Source organism: Pteronotus mesoamericanus, unplaced genomic scaffold, assembly GCF_021234165.1.
Source record: "Pteronotus mesoamericanus isolate MK-2021 breed Mesoamerican mustached bat unplaced genomic scaffold, CSHL_Meso_final contig_59, whole genome shotgun sequence".
NCBI classification, from domain to species: Eukaryota; Metazoa; Chordata; class Mammalia; order Chiroptera; family Mormoopidae; genus Pteronotus; species Pteronotus mesoamericanus.
In genome coordinates this window covers 2,011,331-2,030,474 of record NW_026555206.1, presented here as the reverse complement: position 1 = coordinate 2,030,474, position 19,144 = coordinate 2,011,331, and the positions used below count along the sequence as shown (strand labels likewise).

At 35.1% G+C, this 19,144-nt stretch overlaps 1 protein-coding gene across 4 annotated transcripts in view; it reads right to left on the bottom strand.

The window, feature by feature from the left end:
- NRG3 (neuregulin 3) overlaps positions 1 to 19,144 on the bottom strand; it is a 1,143,185-nt gene that overhangs the window by 767,864 nt on the left and 356,177 nt on the right. The gene's annotated exons all lie outside the window — the stretch shown is intronic.

The window sequence follows — 19,144 nt, the reverse complement described above, 5'->3', positions numbered from 1 at the left end:
GACTCAGGGTCTCAGTTAGCATCCTGGAAATGACTATTTCTCTTCCAAGGAAAACTGGACATGTGAGAAGTGTGTTTATGTCCTTGATTCTGTTAAAGTTTGAAAGTTTTCACTTTTTAAAGTTATTTGGTTATAAATGAATAGCTTACTGAAGTAAGAATATAAGATTAGAAATATTGTACTTGGACATACTAACAAGGTGCTACCAAAAGGTGTCAATTTGGATAAACAAACAAATAAAAAAAGTACTACAGATCTGGACAAGGTAATTAATAAGGTGGGAGAAGCAGAGATATGTAGAGAGCTCACTAAATAAAATATGATAGGACATGCCACATGCTGTCAACATACTTCAACAAAAAAATATACTAAAATAGAATAAAAGGCAAACGATGCTAAAGAAATATATGCAAACTCTCAAATATTTCACATTAAACATTATGCAGTGACTGTACAAGTAGAAATGTGGGGAGAAGATTCCAATTCTAAGGAATATCTTATGATCTTATGAGCCTTCTGTGATGCTTTCTTTGCACACAGATAATATATATGTAATCACATATACAGTATGAGTATGACACATAAGCATTGATGTACAAAAAATATTGATTTACACTTTTTTCCTGTCATTTTCAGGTATTGCAATCAACACATTGTTCCTTTGTACAAAAACTGATTACCATCACCGCCCCCATGTATTTAAAAGTTTTCTTTAGAGAGTATCTGTTCCTAGACATTGAAGAAATTCCCCCAGGGACCATATTTAGCCCAGCTGTTGTCAGAAGGAAAATTTTTACCAGTCTTCCTGTGGTACACTTTGACAAAGTCATTCTTTTGTCATTTTTGCTGTTATACTATGGTGCATATTTTATTAATTTCTTATAACAAGCATACTGATGATGACTGTGATTTAATTGTTTCTATGAGTTTGTATGTGATCATGTGTTGTGCTCCTGTGTATGCTTACTTAATGTTTTATTGCTGTTTTGTTTTCTTGATCATGTTCGTGTAATGTAAAATGTCCTTAGAAACTGGCTACTTGGTTTGGTGTATTGCTCTACCTTTGCTTAGCCATGTTTTCACTCTGTTTCTTACCAGTAAAAAAGATACAATATCTACCATTCGAGGTTTTGTGTATGAGAAATAACTTATGCTTAGAATTCATCCTATTGTGTAGCAGTGTCTACTTAATGTAGCTTCTTGTGATAATAACAGGAGTAGTAGTATTTTTTTTAAATCACTAATTTTCTCTCTTTACAAATTATAGTCAATTAATTTCAGGGTTTTCTTAATTTTATTTTAATTTATTTTTTCAAATACACTTTTTTAATAGTCTACTTATAACTTGCATTTGTTTTTCACTTGCTGCTTTTTTCCTCTATTTCCTCCTATTACCATTTAGTGTATTAGTTTTTCTGTTGTTGTTTTTTTTTTAGGTTTCTTAGTTACAATCCAAAACAAATACATATTTTTCTTGCTAGCACACATTTAAAACAACTTTTCACTAGTTCATCCTTAATATCTTAAGATCCTAAAATCTTTAGCATAATAAAGATTTTGAGATCTAATTATTATATTTTAAAAATTATTTTATTACTTAATAACAAGTAATTTTGGCAGCAGTGGTAAGGAGAGGTATGTCTGTATTATTCCTGTTTGTTTTAGAAAATCTCTTGTATTTCCACATTAAAGGTAATGGTTGTTGAGACATATATTTTTGCCTTGTGAAAAAGAAACTCTTTTTCCTATTACTTTTGGTATGTTTAGGACAAATAGCTATTGAATTCAAATCAGATACTTTCTTGGCAATTGAAAAAAATACATAGATTTTAACAATGGTTTCTTTTCATGTCTTCTGTTAATAAATTTTCTGGTGTGCTATCAGCTCAATACTTTAGGGTTATGTCTCATAGGTTTCAATAAAGAAGGCTTTTCATATCTTCTTATTTGACAATATTATTGCTGTTGTTATCATTCGTGTATTCAAAAATAAGCAAGCACTTTTTGAAAAAGGATGGCATTTGGCTCTATAGAGGTTCAAAGATGTAAAAAAAAAAGTAATAATTGTCAGGAAGCTAAATTTACTGGAGGAACAGACATGAACACAACCATAACACTAGACATTCTGCTTTATGGGTCCAAACAATGTTCCTTTATTCATGGATAAATACTTACTGAACTTCTCTGTTCTAGACACTGTACACAAAACGGAGGATAACCTGACAAAGAAAACAGCATAGCACTGCCTTCAGCAAACTCCTAGTCTAGACAAAGAGAGTCGATAACTGTATGACCGCCCTTAGCAAATATTTGACAAAACATTTACTAGCTTCCTTCCAGAATGCAGGTTCTGCTCTAAGTGTTGAGGATATGGCAATGAACAGAACAGCCTAAACTCTGCCATTTTGGTGCTCACATTCTTGTGGCACGTAAGTAAATGTATCCTTACCCTTGCCTTGAGGCCAACACAGTATGTAAGTGGTATTTCAAGTGATATTAAGTTTTACTGGGCCAAAATATGGCAAGATGAAAGGGCATCGGAAAAGAGGAGAATTGATAAACTAGAGCCCAGGGAGCAAGACAGCAGAGGTGACAATGCAGAATACATAGCTTTGAGTTGTAGGGGTCCAGAGACTATACAAACTAAGAATTTTAATTTCATCCTAAGGCAAAGGGAACCACAGGAAGGTTTTTTTTAAAAGTGTGAAGTGACATGACTCTATATAGCTATAAATAACATTTTCTTCAGTTCACTGATTTCTTCTTCAACTGTACTTTTCATATTTAGACTCTAATTGATTTACTTAAGAACTGTATTTTCTTGTATCAATTCTATATGCTTTCCCCCCCTAAAATTTCTAGCTATTTTTTTTATGGTATATATCCTCATTCATCTCTTTGGTAAGGCATACTTAACTCAAATTATCAGAAGTTTCTATATAATTTTCCATCTGGAGAGATTTTATTTACTGAGTATCTTAGCATTACATTCCTTAATGTGTTTTGAAATAGCCATATAGAGGTTCATTATACAAGATGGAACACAAAAATGGAATTTATTTATAAAAAAATGGTGTATTTATTCTTACATGTTTAAATTTCAGTCACCTTCAAAGTATTCTTCATTTGATACAATACAGTGATCAAAACATTGTTTCCACTACTCAAAACAGTTTTTGAACTCACCAATTTTGATGTTTTTTAGTGCTTCTGCCATTTTTTGTCATACCTCTTTAAGAAAAAGTCACTTGGGGTGAGACTGGGTTAATAGGGAAGGTGGTGCATGGGGGTCAGGCTGGTTTTTGTCAAAAACTGCTGAGCACTCACTGAGATGTGGGTAGGTGTGCTCGTAAATAACCCGTCATTAAATGGGCAAATGTGTTAAAAGAGTCTTCAAAAAAATTTCACTGAAGCCAAATGCATCCTCTCACAACAATGCCAGCTAGTACACTGATATAGATGTGTTCCTAGAACACTTACCTAGAGGGGGAGGCCTGTACGACAAGGGGCCCACCCTCTAGAAGATAATTCTGTTTTCTTTTTTTTTTGTATCCCCCTTCGTATGTGTGCATTTTTGTGGGTGTGGGCTTCAGTGATTCTCCATCTCTTGTGTGCATGCCATTTTTAGTTGTTTTCACTCAGATTTCTGGGCATTCAATAGTGAACCAGTTCTTAAAATGGCTTTGGGGTTTTCTTTGCATCATGATCTCAGGACAATCACAAATTTAGTTATGGAGTCAGTAGTCAGCCCAGTCCCATTCCTCAGATAGAGAATGTATGTGTTGTATTAAAAAAAATGAATAATTAAAAAAAATGATTAACAATATAGTTATAATATATCATAATGTCATAAAATGTAGCTTCTTTTATATATTAATACCAGTAAAATAGAAAGAGCAGACATACACTCCTACAGGGACTCTGGAAGACAAACAAGGCAAAACAAAACAAATACAGAAACAAAATAAAACTGCCCTTGCCTAACAGCTCCACTGCAGGAAAAAGGAAAAAGATGAAAACTCACAACTATTAAAATAAAGTTGGATCATCAACTTAATGCCAGAATCCTCCAGCACTTTCTCACTGTTGGGCATGAAAGAAGCCATGTGGGAAGGGGAGAGGAGCTGCTTGTGTGTCTCACAGGGCATGTTCTAGCTAGAAAACTACATTGTTGCCAATAGCCTGAGGATACCGATTTCTCTGAGTGCTGAAATTCTGGTTCTTCTCCTCTGGTATTCCTGCCCTCCTGCAAGTGACTACTTTTTTAAAGAAAGAACATACCAGTAAGTGAGACAGCATGTATGGAGTGTCTGTATGTGATGTGTGTGAGTTGAAAGGAAGCAGCATGTATAGAAATGTATGTGACAGATATAATATAGGTATGTATGTATGGGGACATGTTGGGAGTGGTTGATGAACTATTTCATTGCATTCTGAGTAGGAAAAAGAGCGAAAACCATGGGAATATATTTAATAGGTAAAGTTTGGCCAGTTTCAAAATCTCCATTTCTGACTATGGTGAGTAGTGGTAGAGCAGGAAATATGCTGCCAAAGCAGAGCAAAAGTGAGTTAGTAAATGCCACTAGAAGCAGAAATTGGCCTGGAGTTGTTTAAAAGTTTTTCCAAACTATAGATCTAGGGTATGGACCATTACATACAGGAACAGACAGCCTGGTTATTCAACTATCTTTTGAGACACTCTGTGTTCCGGTCAATTAAAAATAATACACACACACCCTGAGGTTCTCTCAACCTCATCTATGTATGCTACTGACCCTTGATTTCTTCCTCCGTATCAGTTGCCACTGCTGCAACTGACTCTAGAAATTACAGAACTAGCAGTTCTGACCTCTGGAGTCAGCCTGCTTTGGCTCTCTTGGGAGGAAGCCTCTAATTAAGTATTGTTTTGGGCTCTGCTGTCTAGTGAACTCTCAACAAATATTTAGAATAAGTGCTTGAGATCCTGATGATTTGGAGAAAGACTATATCTGTTGAAATGACTTACTACAAGACCAAGAAGAAAATTTCAATTTGATTATGAATGCAAAAGCAACATAATTTTTATAGTATTTAGCCAAAAGCAAAATGGAAGCTACAGGAAACAACAAATGTTACAAAACAGAATATGAAAGGGCACATGATATATAAATAAGATCACAGTGGAGTCCTGACCAGGTACTTCAGTTGGTTAGAATGTCTTCCCCATATGCCAGGGCTGCAGGCTCAATTCCTGGTCAGGGCACATACAAGAATCAATCAAAGAATGCATCAATAAGTGGAACAACACATTGATGCTTCTCTCTCTCTGTCTCTCTCTTTTCCTCTCTCTCTCTAAAATAAAATTTAAAAAAAGAGATCATAATAGAAAAACCATTCTAAAAATCCATATTTTAGGCACTGAAGAGCAAGATTAATGTTAATATGGATGACTAAGAAGCTAGCCTAGAATGTAGAAAAATAACAAAAGAATGAAAAAATAGGGGATATGGACTACAGAAAATCGAGAGCTTACATCTGATTACTTATTCTTTTTTTTTTAAGGTTTTATTTATTTATTTTTAGAGAGAGCAGGGAAAGGGGGAAGAAAGAGGAGAGAAACATCAATGTGTGGTTGCCTCCTGTGCACCCCCCCAGTGGGGACCTGGCCCACAGCCTAGGCATGTGCCCTGACTGGGAATCAAACCAGAGACCCTTTGTTTCACAAGTTGGCACTCAATCCACTGAGCCACACAAACCAGGGCTGATTACTTATTATTCTTAATGGAAAACCAAAAAAACTCAAGAAGTTCTATGAGAGAAAACTTTCTTGGTTAATAGGTCTTATTCAGTTTTAGGCATACCCTTGGAAAGCCACCAAACCTAGATACTCAAGGCCTGATCTGGTCTCTGCATTGTCTCCTGCCTGTCAGTTCTGGAAACCCAGCCTTGGGGCAACCTTCATACACTTCCTTGTAAATTGACTAAAGTGCTTGTAACACATGGAATGCTTGTTTCAATCCCTCATTCATGTTATGCTCCTTGCTTCCAAAATACCTTACACTTCTTAGTTCTTATTACAATTTATGTTAACTCCTGGTAAATTTAATAAATCATTCTATTCTGTAACTCACACTAGATTATAAACTCCATGAAGGAGGACCCTATGTTTTCCCCCCTATGTCCTCTGACAATTCTGAATTATAGAAAAACATTTCAAACAAAGGAAATAGATTAATTTTATATTGATAAAGGTGAAATAAAGTATTACTTAACATAAAATGTGTAGATCTAAACAACAAGGCATCAAAATGTGAAATCATTTATCCAAAACAAACACAAGAATTTCCCATTATATGCCAGACACTATTAAGAAGTGACATGAGAAAGATTATATTTAAGAGAAGGAAGGGTAAGCAATGTCACATATGCAACTGTAAGCAGCAGAAAAGAGCAGGACATCGTGGGCCATGGTGAGGGTTTGGGAGTAAGAAAACACTGATGGGAGGGGTCCATTTGCAAGGGTCCACTCTAGCAGAACAATAAAGAAGAGATTTGGGGTTGTCTTTCTATCTGACTACAAACAAGGGAATTTCAAAATGCAACAGTGGCAATAGTTAACAGTCTAAAAAACAAAAACAAAAACAAAAACAGTTGGCCTTTGCCTTAGACACAATGGCCATGATACCCTAAGTGTCTAGTAGGAGAGATCATTCATCAGAAGCCCATGGTTTGATTAAGTAGTTTTATAGCTGTGTTTTGATTCACTTGCTTTATTTTCAGCAACCTTGTTTCTTCTGTATTTGTTACTTAATTTTGTTTTCAATCTAAAGTTTGCTGAAATTTTTCCGTATGTCTTTCACATTGTTGGTTAGTTTTGATTTTCATCTGCTTTAATGAGATTTGTAGAATTATCTCTCAGTTCCTATCTGCTTGTATCTAAAATATAAGAAATTGATCCTGGTAGGTTTTACAGAATCTTAATCATCATGGTCAGAAGAATTAATTGCACTGTATTTTAGGGACGCTGGAAAGCTGTACATTGATGACACTATTTGAAAGATGTTGAGAAATAAATAAATATATATATATATATTCTCATTGTGTGTGTGTGTGTGTGTGTGTGTGTATCTTGGCTTTTAAATATATATATATATATATATATATATATATATATATATATATATCTTGACTTTTAAGTATATATATATTGACTTTCAAAAATATATATATTTTGACTTTTATATTTAATGACCTAATTTTTTCCTCCTTCTATCTTGCCAGTTTTGTGGAGGGCAGAGGGAGGGGGTAAGTTTGGCAGTAGGTGGAATTCAAATTAAAATATATGCTTAGAAAAATCCTTAGTTCTAAATCAAGTCTATCCCACAATCAAAAGCTCTAATCATTTTGTAAATATTAAAGATGTTGCAAAATAAAAATGTCTTCCCTTGGCATTGTAGTATGTCATCACTCAGTCATGTGCATATATAGTTATAATATTATTAACTATATTCCCTATGCTGTGCTTTATACCCTGTGACTATTCAGTAACTACCTATTTGTACTTCAGGCAGTAATCCCTTCTTCTTGTTGAACTACACTCCCAAACTCCCTCCCATCTGAAAACCATCAAAAATTTTCCTGTATCTATGAACTTGTTTCTGTTCTGCTTGTTTTTTTTATTTTTTTCAGCTCTATGGTAATCTTTTTTCTTTTGTTGTTGTTGTTCATGTACAATTGTCTCCATTTTCCTACCACAACTTTCCCTTGCCCCATTCACCCTACCTCCTACCCTTAGTCTTACCCCCCTTTGGCTTTGTCCATGGGTCCTTTATACATGTTCCTTGATGACCCTTCCCTTTCTTTCCCCTGTTATCCCCCTTCCCCCTCCTCCTTGTTTACTGTGTTTATTCTTTATTTCAATGTCTCTGGTTACATTCTGCTTGCTTGTTTGTTTTGTTGATTAGGCTCCACTTATAGGTGAAAACATATGATATTTTGTTTTTCTTAGATTTAATTGTTGATAGATATGTATTTATTGCCATTTTATTATTCATACTTTTGGCCTTTTTTTTCTTCTTAAAGAGAACCTTTAACATTTCATGTAGTACTGGTGATGAACTCCTTCACTATTTTTCTTGTTTGGGAAACTCCTTGTATGTCCTTTGATTCTAAATGATAGCTTTGCTGGGTAGAAAACTCTTGGTTGTAGCTCTTTTCCTTTCATCACTTAGAATATTTACTGCCATTCTCTTCTGGTCTTCAAAGTTTCTGTTGAGAAATCAGCTGACAGTTTAATGGGAGCTCCCTTGTAGGCAACTTACTGCTTTTCTCATGATGTTTTTAAGATTTTGTCTTCATCTTTAACATTTGGAATTTTAACTATGCTGTGTCCTAGTGTGGGCTTTTTTTGGTTCATCTTGTTTGGAATTATCTGCACTTCCTGGACTTGTATGTTTATTTCCTTTATTAGGTTAAAGAAGTTTTCCATTATTTTTTCATTTATGTTTTCAATTCTTTGCTTTCTCTCTTTTCTTTCTGGCACCCCCATGATACAAATGTTGGCACGCTTGAAGTTGTCCCAGAGGCTCTTTATATTATCTTCATTTTTTTATTTTATTTTATTTTATTTTTGCTTTTCTGATTGGGTGTTTTCTGCTTCCTTATCTTCCAAGTCTCTGATTTGATTTTCTGATTCATTTATTCCACTGTTGGTTCCCTGTAATGCATTCTTCATTTCAGTTAATGTATTCTTCATTTAATTTAATATGTTCTTCATTTATGACTGGTTCTTTTTATATTTATAGTTCTGTTTTTATATTCCCTGTCTCTTTGTTGAAGATCTCATTAAGTTTATCTACTCTTTCCTTAAATTCATTGAGCATATTTATAACCATTGTTTTGAATTCTGCATCTTAGTAGTTGCTTTTCTCCATTATTTTTAGTTCTTTTTCTGGGGTTTTGTTCTGCTGTTTTATTTGGGCCATGTTTCTTTGTGTTCTCATTTTGGTAGCATCCCTGTGTTTGTTTCCATATATTAGCTAGAACTGCCATATCTCCCAGGCTTGACAGAATGGCCTTATATAGTAAGTGTCCTTTATGGTCCAGTGGCACATTCTCCTCATCCACTAGAGCCCTGTGCTCCAAGTCTTGTGTACACCCTTCTGTTATAGTTCAGCCTAGATTGGTATTGGCATGCCTGTGGTAGGAATTTACCTCCATCCTATATGGTCAAAGGACTGGGTACAACTTCCATGGAGGACCAGCTGTGCAAAGGCCAACTGCACAAAATAGGACTTAATTTAGCAGAGCTTTGCTGCCAACTGAGTCTGTCCATTCATTATTTCACTCGTGGAGCTGGGTGAGTGGTGATTTGATGTAGACTGAAACTGCCTTGCCAAGTTTCCTAGTTCTGGAGCCTCCTAGGAGGTACATACCAAGGTGAGTAGCCAGCTGTGTTCTGCCTGGGGTTACACAGCATGTGCTACAAAGCAATCTGCAGATGGCTGCTACTTGCGCTGGGCTTGGAAGTGCCCAGAAGAGGCCAAGCTTCTAACCAAGGCCACGTGCCAGCAGTGTCAAGCCTGGGTCCACGTAGCAAGAGGTATGATACACATTGAGGCCAGCTGCTGCTTGTTAGAAAGATATTAATAAAGTCTGAAGCATGAGCCAAGATAGACCACTTGCATGGAAAAGCCATCAAAAACAGCTTGTGTGGGTGCACAAGTTGGCTGGAATGGGGTCTCACAGAATCACCAGGGCAGGGAAAACAGTGATGACAAAGTTGATTGAGACTCAGATAGGGCATATCCTGTCAATTCTATTGGGGAAGGGGTCAGCAAAGGAAAAATGGCCTCTGTAAGCACTTCTTTCTGGAAGAAAATGAGACGATTTAATTTCTCCCTATATGCCTCTGGTGTCTTTCAAGCTGCTACCCCAGTGCTGATGATTAGAGCTAGTAAGTCCAATTAAGTCTGTGTGGGGGCTCTATAAGAGGAATACCTGAGACTTCTGAAGTCCTCTTTCTCACTCAGATACAATCCTTGCTCATTTTTACAGCTAGTAGTTATGGGTACTTCTCTTTCTGACACGGGAACCCATGGCTGGGGGCCCTAATGTTGGGCTGTGATTTATCACTCTTCAGGCAGGACTTCCATAGGCAATATATACCTCCCAAATTTTATCTGCCCCACATAGGTGTGGAACCAACCATTTGGGGTCTCTGCCCCTCCTACCAGTCTCATGTAGCTTCTTCTTTATATTGTTAGTTGTAGGACTTCTGTTCAGCTAGATTTCAGGCAGTTCTGAATGATGGATGTCCTATAGTTATAATTATTATGTGTTTGGAGGAGGATGCAAGTACCACATTTACATCCTCTGTCATCTTGACTGGAATCCCTGTCATTGTGAATTTTTGTTATGATTTTCATCCATTTATATATCATCTATTTTTAATCTTTACTGAGGTTAATTTGTATGTGTGGGTCTTATTGTTGTATTTCTAATTTTTCCTCCCATCTTGATGATACAATTATTGTCCCTTTCTTTTTGCTTAAATTCACAGCTCTGAGGTGAACTTGGCAAAGAAGAACTTTTATTCATGCAGTACTATATAAAAGGAAAATCTTTTAAATTCACTGTACTGTAGTATAATCATTAATATAAAAAATGAGGTTTAGAACTAATTTTCTATGCCAAACTATTTGTACTAGATAAAAGCATCTAAAAAATTTAAGGAAATAGAATTAAAAAACTTATATAGGAAATACCCAAAAAGAATCATGCAGAAAGTAACATAAGACTGGGTCAAAAATTGCTAAAGTTAAATGGATATTTGTTTAGGGTCAGTTTGCAAACAGATATTAAAATGGGTTCATCTTTTACAATTGTGTAATTAAAGCAGTAAAACAGCTCAAAAATGAATATCTTATTCAAAATGTTTACAATATGTATAAGTGAATCTCAAGTCAGAATGATTTTGCCTCCCAGGCTACATTCGACAATGTTTGGAGACAGTTTTGACTGTCAGAATTTGGGGGCAAGGGGCAAGTTGCTACTGGCATCTAGTATATAGAGCCAGGGATGCTGCCTATAACACACAGAACAGCCCCACACTCCAACAAAAGAATTATCCAACCCTAAATACTAATAATGTCAATTGAGGATGAGAAAGAAATCTGTGTCTAAATTAACATAATTCTACTAAGGGCATATTTGTTGCTGATTGCTGTAGATGAGATATTCTTTGATATAGCACATTTCATTAATATGTGTGCAGAATAACATATCACTTCTTCTCACAATCTCAGAATATTCCTTTGATCATTTTAAGAAGCACTTAAAAAAATTCTAATAATGGGCAAACCTAGACATTCAAGCTGAGTAGGTATCTTAAATGCCTGACAGATTAAGTCCTTTTCTTAGTCATTTTTTATTAGGCAGGCCAAACTTGTGATTTCCTAGATACAATCAGCCTGTCAATTGCTCGCCTACCCTTTGTTTATAGTCCTTTATTTCTAACACTCACACAAAACAAGCCCCTGGGAACATTTTTATAAAAACATTAAAATTCAACCAGTATATGAGACTGTGAGAGTGATTTACAAAATTTAGGTGGCTTTCTAGGTAAAGAAGAAAGCATAATCAAAGATGTCCAAGATGTGAGGGTGGGTAGAGGAGGGGAATGGGGTGGGGGGAATGGGTACAACTGTAATAGAACAACAATTTAAAAGCAAAAAAGATGTCCAAGAAGAAAGACAAAGGGGGAGACCGTGAGAACATGAACCAGAGGAGTCAGGTAGAGAAAGGGTGAGGGACAAATACAGAGCATGAACATGAGAAGCTGTGGAATGACGTCAATGAGGAATGTTCAGAAGAGTGCTAAGTTCAAAGGTGAAAACCTTCTTAAAAAGGGAGGATGCTGTAGATGATATATTCTCCACTGTAGAGCACACAGTGCATCCTTGATGACTGAACTGAACGGGATCTCAAAACTCTGTGCCAATTTTCTAAGACTGTAAAATTTTGCATGATGGATAACAAACATTTAAACATTATCTCCATATTCCAACCTTGGACTGAATTCTATGGTGAATTTTCATGCAGTTGGTAAAAAGAATGAACTGGGAAAATATACGTATATCAGAACAATTCATCATACAGTTTTACCTTATTAAAATGGATGAAACACAATCCAAATTCTTATGTGAGTAGTATTACTTCATTATTATTCATGAGAAAATAATATTTTCCTACTCATTTGCATGACAGAGAAAAAGTAATACCCTACTTATATATCATACACAGGATACTCATTCATATTTACTGATTTTAAGTGACCAATCTTCCCAAAAATGTATTTTCTTTGGGTATTTGATAGTTCACATCATTAGAATATTACAGATGTTCAAGGATATATCCAGACCAAAAAGAAAATACAAAAAATAAGAAATGAGAATAACAGCCAGGAAAAAAAATTAATTTGTACTGAAAAAAAAAAGAATTTCATTTAGTAAATAAAGATAGGCTTTTTAACAAATACAAAACTAATGAGATATATAATGAAATAAAATTTAACACAATTTCACTTTTTAAAAGGTGAATTTGCATCATGTATTTGTGACTTTAGTTTCTGCAGTGACTGACTGAAGAAAGAAGTGTGATGGTAGATGCTAAATTTAAAATATGCTCGATGTCAGAGCATGCAGAAGCCAGGTGTACTCACTCTGTGTCTTTAGAAAACATTCACTTATTCCAGGTACTTTTGCAGAAATCACTTTATGTGGTTTTCTTTAATTATCAAAATACCCTATGAGATAAATACTACCATACACCACATCTTACAACTTTTACAACTGGAGAAAGTTAAGCACAAAGATGTTACACAATTTTCCCACTTCGGGAAATACGACAGTGGTTTTCAAGCTTTAGGCCACATTAAAATCATCTGGAGGACACATTAAAACACCCCTACAGTATCTGTTTTAGTTTGGAGTTGGGCCTAAGAGTTTGCAAAATAAATTCCTGGGTGGTGCTGATGCTACTGGTTCAAGGATGACACTTAGAGCATTTGAGTTAGGATGTGTCTAAGAATGACTGAGCTCAGGCAGTCAGAATGCAGAGTCATGGTCTTAACTACCATCTTAGGGACAACCAGAAATGTGGTCACATTACACATATGACTGAGGTCACCTCCCCTATAGATACCTGCACTGAAATGCTGTTACGTGAAGTAAAATTTGCTGTTGTCCATGTTTTATTTTTGTCTCATCTTAGTCCCTTCTTGAAGATGAATAACTTCATGAAAGAAATTTAATAAAGAACAACTTACATTGAAAAAATCATGTCTCTAACTTTCTTTTCATGTCCCTTTCTTTCATTAAATTGAGAAAATATTATCTTAATTCAAGATCAGCAGCAGAATTCCTTTGTCTAGATTTGTGTAGCATGAGTGAACTGCAGAAACACAATATGAGAATCCTTTTTATGCAAAATGGTACACTGGACAAAGTTGAAAAATGCGATCCTTGACTCTAGTTTTTTTACATTACTTTTCTAGTGAAAAAAATTTTAAAAAGCATGCCACTCTCTATACCTGTCATCTTTAATTGAAATACACCTTGTTATTCCAAAAAAAGACAAAATTTTGGTTAAAACATTTAGAATGATAGTGTTAAAAACATGCCAAAGGTTTTACACAGGTATGCATATTCATGTTGATTGTTAATTTCCCACACTTATCTGTAAACCACCACTGGTTTGTCAAGAGTATGCTCCACAGTAGATATGAAATTACAAGATTGTTGATTTTCAACACGTTCTAAGAGCTCCTTTTCCTTGTTTCAGAAAGAAACCATCTGGCCTTGTGCAGGAAACCAAAAATATAAAAAAATACCCATGGATTTTCCGACAAACTATATACAAAGTCAGATAGTTTGCAGTAAGGAATTGGTACATTTTCCATTACTGATTAAACACTATTTTAACAGGGAATAAAGCGCTGGACATAGATAATAATCAAATGTTTTTAAACTGCAAAAAATTTACCTGAAAAATTAGGCCAACAGAATATTAGAAATACCACATTTTTTAAATGTAAAAGAGTTTCAAAGTCCCATACATAATTCTGATGGCATTGTCACTAGAAATCTGTTTGTAAGTTGTGGTGTATAATGTTGAAAAGCAAATGCTCTCTTGTAGTCACGAATGGCATAATTTATTCAGAAGTCCTGGCTTGAAAAAATAGTAAAAGAATGATTCTGCAGAAAGTTGTCTCACCATCCATGTGTATACACACAAATCCATGCACACATAAACTATCAATCAGAGTGGTAGCAGCAATCATTACCGATGAAATGTAAATTATTTTGAATTGGAGATGAACAAGGAGTAGCTGGAAGACAAACTCCTAACTTATGAAGTTCAAGAGGATGCTTAAAAAAAGGAAAAAGTGAAATGAAACTAAAAGAATGGATCCCGAATGTTTTAAATAATCTACAGTCTAAATATTACAGCAATCTATATTGTCCCACTTGCTGTCACCTGAGAAAGTCTGTATTTATATTTGATTTTTAGCCATTTTTTGCTCATTTGATCTATTACTAAATGCATCTGTTCCAAACATACAGTAAATCATTTCTCATAATTTTTCGCATGTGCTATTATAAGAAATACAAGATTTTTGCTTAATAGAATTTTACAGGAATTGAAAAATTAATTTCTACTCACTGTAATGGTGTCAGAGAAGCACATGTTCTTAATTAACCTCACATTAACAAAGGAGGATATTCCTAGATATAAATAGTTAATTGATATTTTCAATTGGGGATGGAGGTGGTGTTATTTATGAGCAAGAATCCAAAAACTTTAATAAGATGAATGAGAAGATACAGTGTCTAGCTGGAAAAAAGAGAGCATTTTTACTTCTTTGTTCTTACAGTTTGAAAGAGTATATGAAGAAACTTGTGAAGAAGTTATTGTGAAATAAGTGTCTTTGTCAAGAATAAAAATACAACCAAAATCAAACATACAGAAAGCCTTATACATTGGGTGGTCCCAGACTGTAAGAGACGATTGTCAGGCTATTGATAGGCTAGTGAAACAAGCTGTGGGCTCATAACTCAACAGCCATAGCCACTCTTCCTTCTTGATCATAAAACCCCTTTGGTTTAAAGGAGGGTTGGCCCTTTCTCCAACACTAAGGCTGAAATTCTATTAAACTAATGAAATCCTATCAGTATCATTGCTCTTGCCCTAGACTGGCAAAAGAATGTGCCTGTGACATAATTCCAACTACTCTGCCTAAGAAGAAATGACTTTGGTGAATATATTGCCTTGTATTTACTTTTCAAAAACAGTTTGAAAGAACAGAATTTCTCTTTTTATTATGCCTCTGTATGTTGCCATCTTCATAGTTGCTTAAAACTGTGGCAGCACATTGGAAATTTTGCAGATCCAGCCAAAGTGAGAGAGTCAACTGGTTCAGAAAAACTCAGTGAAATCTTGGAAGAAGTTAGGGCCTTACCAATGGCTCTGAGATGCTGGATTAACTAATTCTCAGCTGTCTACCTCTGGATTCTCATTACTTGAAATTAAACAAACAAAAACCTTTGCTATGAAAACATTTTTTGTGTTTCATTTTGGGAAACATCCCAAGTGACACAGTAAGATAATGTGTTCGTTCATTAATTAGTTTACGCTTTTATTCACGCATTCAACAAACCCATAATGTATGTCTACATTGCCCAAGATGATGGAATAGACAACAAAGATAAACACATTGATAACACCTTATGTTTTAGATTGGATATTATAAGATATTATAGATTGGACAGTGCTTTATAAACATTATTTCATGATTTTCTTCCTCCCAAAATAAATTCATGTTCAGAAAATGAAGCTGAGGGAGCTTGCAGTTTACAAAGTCACAGTTCTAGGTACTAAGATCTCTCGACTTCAAGTAAGTTTCTAAACAGCACCCTACTTGCTTCCACCCTGCATATTCAGTTTCCAGCTTCACTAAGTTCAGAAAGAAATCTAACCTGATTCCAAATCTCAAAACTTTATCTGTCCTGGAGGCCTGTAGAGGGCCTGAGAACCACAAACCCCCCAAAAAGTCCACCAATTTGTGTTAATGTAAATTCTATTTAGGCAGTTAGAGCTGTTTGATCTCTGCAGATATAAGGAGAAAATATTAGAACTGGTAACATATTTAATTTTAGATATTTTCTTTAAAAAACAGCAATGCTTTTGTATGATTCATAATGTACACAAGATTCTGCCTTTGTCAGGTATAGAGAATTTATAGATAAGCAGAATCATACCTCTATTGATGTTTCATACTCATTAACACTGCTACAAATAGTGTTGCATAATCACAATATTTGAAGATCACTGATCTAGTTGTTTCTGATTGGCAGATTGGACAGTAACTTGCCTATGAGCCTACTTTTCTCTCCAGACTGAATGTTTTCTTAACGCTGTGTCATAATTATTGGACAATAATCACACCTATGCTCATCAATGTGCAAGATCCCACTTTCTACGCAGTTAATTCAGCCCAAGATACAGTTTTTGCCAACATACATTTCCTTATTATTGGGTTGTTATAAAAAACAAATAAGGCAATTTATGTGCAAGAACTTTCTAAGTTATAAAACTCTTTATAAAAGTGTTATGTTCAAAAGAGTGGCTGAAATGAAAGTGCTTGGAATTATGAAGGGAACTGACTTTTATTGAGCGCTACTGTCTGCTTGTCAGGTGCTGCCTCACTGAGTCTCCACAAAATGTTGGGTAGGTGATAGGCCTATTGCAGGTGAGTACAGACTTTACATCTTTGTGTTTATGTACAAGGAATTTCCCATTTGATTCTTAGGATAAGTCTTGGGAGTTTTTATTAATGTGAGCCATAAGAAATTATTGTTTTTGTAGGTCAGCCAATATAAGCAATTTTATATGGTTCCAAATAATAATGTTATAGTACGTGCAAGGAAATGGAAACCAAGTAAATTGACTTGCAAGGTTGAAAAACAAGTAGGTATAGAAACAGAACTAGAACCTTGGTCTTTTTACCTGTTCCAAACCCCCTACTGCACACAGTAATCGTCCGAGGCAGGGCTCTGAAGAGTGGACAGCAAGCACCCTGAAACACTCAATACTCTTTGCCATCAGAAAGACAAGTCTTTCAGTGGGAGTGCTCATGTCCTTGGTGAGGGGCACAGAGCACTTTACTTCAAAGGTATGGTGTGTCATAGCACCTGCAAAGTATGCTCTGTGCAGGCAGGCTGTTGCGCTGTCTCTAAAAATCTATGTCAAGTGATACAAATTAAATACTATCACATACTAAGATGCCATAGCAATAGCTAAATATATTTTGAAGGGTTATGTACATCTTACTGAAATTTACATTAGATTGTTGTGCCCCCTGAGATTTTGTTAACTGTTATTTGCAGCTAGTCTTGAAGAATGGTATGGCAATCCCCAACAGAAGAGTGCAGGCCATTAGGAGAAGCCCTCACCTTTGCCAGAGGGTCATTTTTAGAAATTCTGCTATCTCAGTAGACTTTCTTGGCTACCTATGAATGTACGCCCTGTGCACTCTTATTCAGCCGCTCATGGGACAACCTTTTCCTGCTAAGAATGTCCTTCTATTCCCTGGAGCTGAATCTGGAATTTCTTTAGAAAACAAAACACATAAAATGAGAGGAGAGAAGGAAGACTTCACTGCAAACATCTTCATAATCTTAACATCCTACATTTCCTTCTTGAGGAGCTGTTTGTACTCTTTAATTAACTTTCAAGAAAAGTAAATATATGAGCACAACTATAAATTTTGTTATAATTGAGCAGAAATCCCTATAGTTTATCCCTGGGCAGGTGCTCAGTTAGAAAGTCATCCTGAAATACCAAGGTTGTGGATTCAATTCACAGTCAGGGTACATACAAGAATCAACCAATGAATGCATAAATAAATGGAACAACAAATTGATATCTCTCTGTCCCCATCTTCTTCTCTCTCTTTCTCTCTCTCCCCTCTTCCTCTATCTTTAAAAATCAATAAATACAATTATAAAAAAGAAATCATTATAGCTTAAAACTTGGTTTATGGTTTCAAAATAAATCTGTAGTCTGTCTTTAGAAATATTCATAATTCTAGTGATTAAAGAAAATAATTAAGTGTACAGGTAACAGAGTACATAAAGTTGTCTTTGAGCAATAGCCTTGCTTTAATTCCATCTACTAAAGGAAACTGGAAGAACATAAAGGCCATCCAGATTTTAGGGATCCAATAAATACTAATATTTATCAAGTCCCATATTTATGACAGCTCTGTTAATTAGCTCACAAGGTCATTTCTGGCACCCATATGATTCTGAAATTACAAAGTGAGGATGGACCTGTTACACTAGATGAAGATGTGTAGCTAGTTTTACCAGGTACCAAATGAAAAACACAAATACTTGTCTTATTAAAAGTCTCTATATTAATAACAAGAAGATATTTTTGAAGATAAATATATAATGTTTACATATTATCACATTAATATCAATATGTTCATAAATATGAATGCTTAGTTTTAGGTATGGTTTAAAATGTTTCATCTGTTTTGACAATACTTGTAACCTTAAACAAGTTGTTCATTTGATACTGTGTTCATTTAGGGGATGTTTTCTCCCCATTCATTTAGCTTACTCTTTGATTTTTGGTTTTATTGCCTGGCTTTTGGCATAGTAAGAAAGCAATTTTCTCTAGGGTAAAAATTAGTACTACATCATGAATTATTCAACTCAATACATTGCTTCTTGCAGTACCCTGAGCTCTTTCAGCCCCAAAGTTTTAAGGCTTCCCATTCACAGATTCCAATCTGCATTCAACCCCCTGCCCTTCACTTTTACCTTATCCCGATATAGCAGTCTATCAGAGTAGCACCTTAGCACCTGATTAAATTTACTTTATATTTAAATTTCGAGTCACATAGCGATCTTCGAGCTGGAGTGCTTCAGAATGCAATCACATGAGGCAGACTGTTTCCACATAAAACAACTTCAAATAATTTCTCTGAGATAGGAACCAGCCTTTAGTAACTACACCTTAAAATAAACCCACTGAGAAGAGTCTGACCAAACCCCAGATGCCTAAATAAATGAAATATTCTTTTTTAAAAAAATCT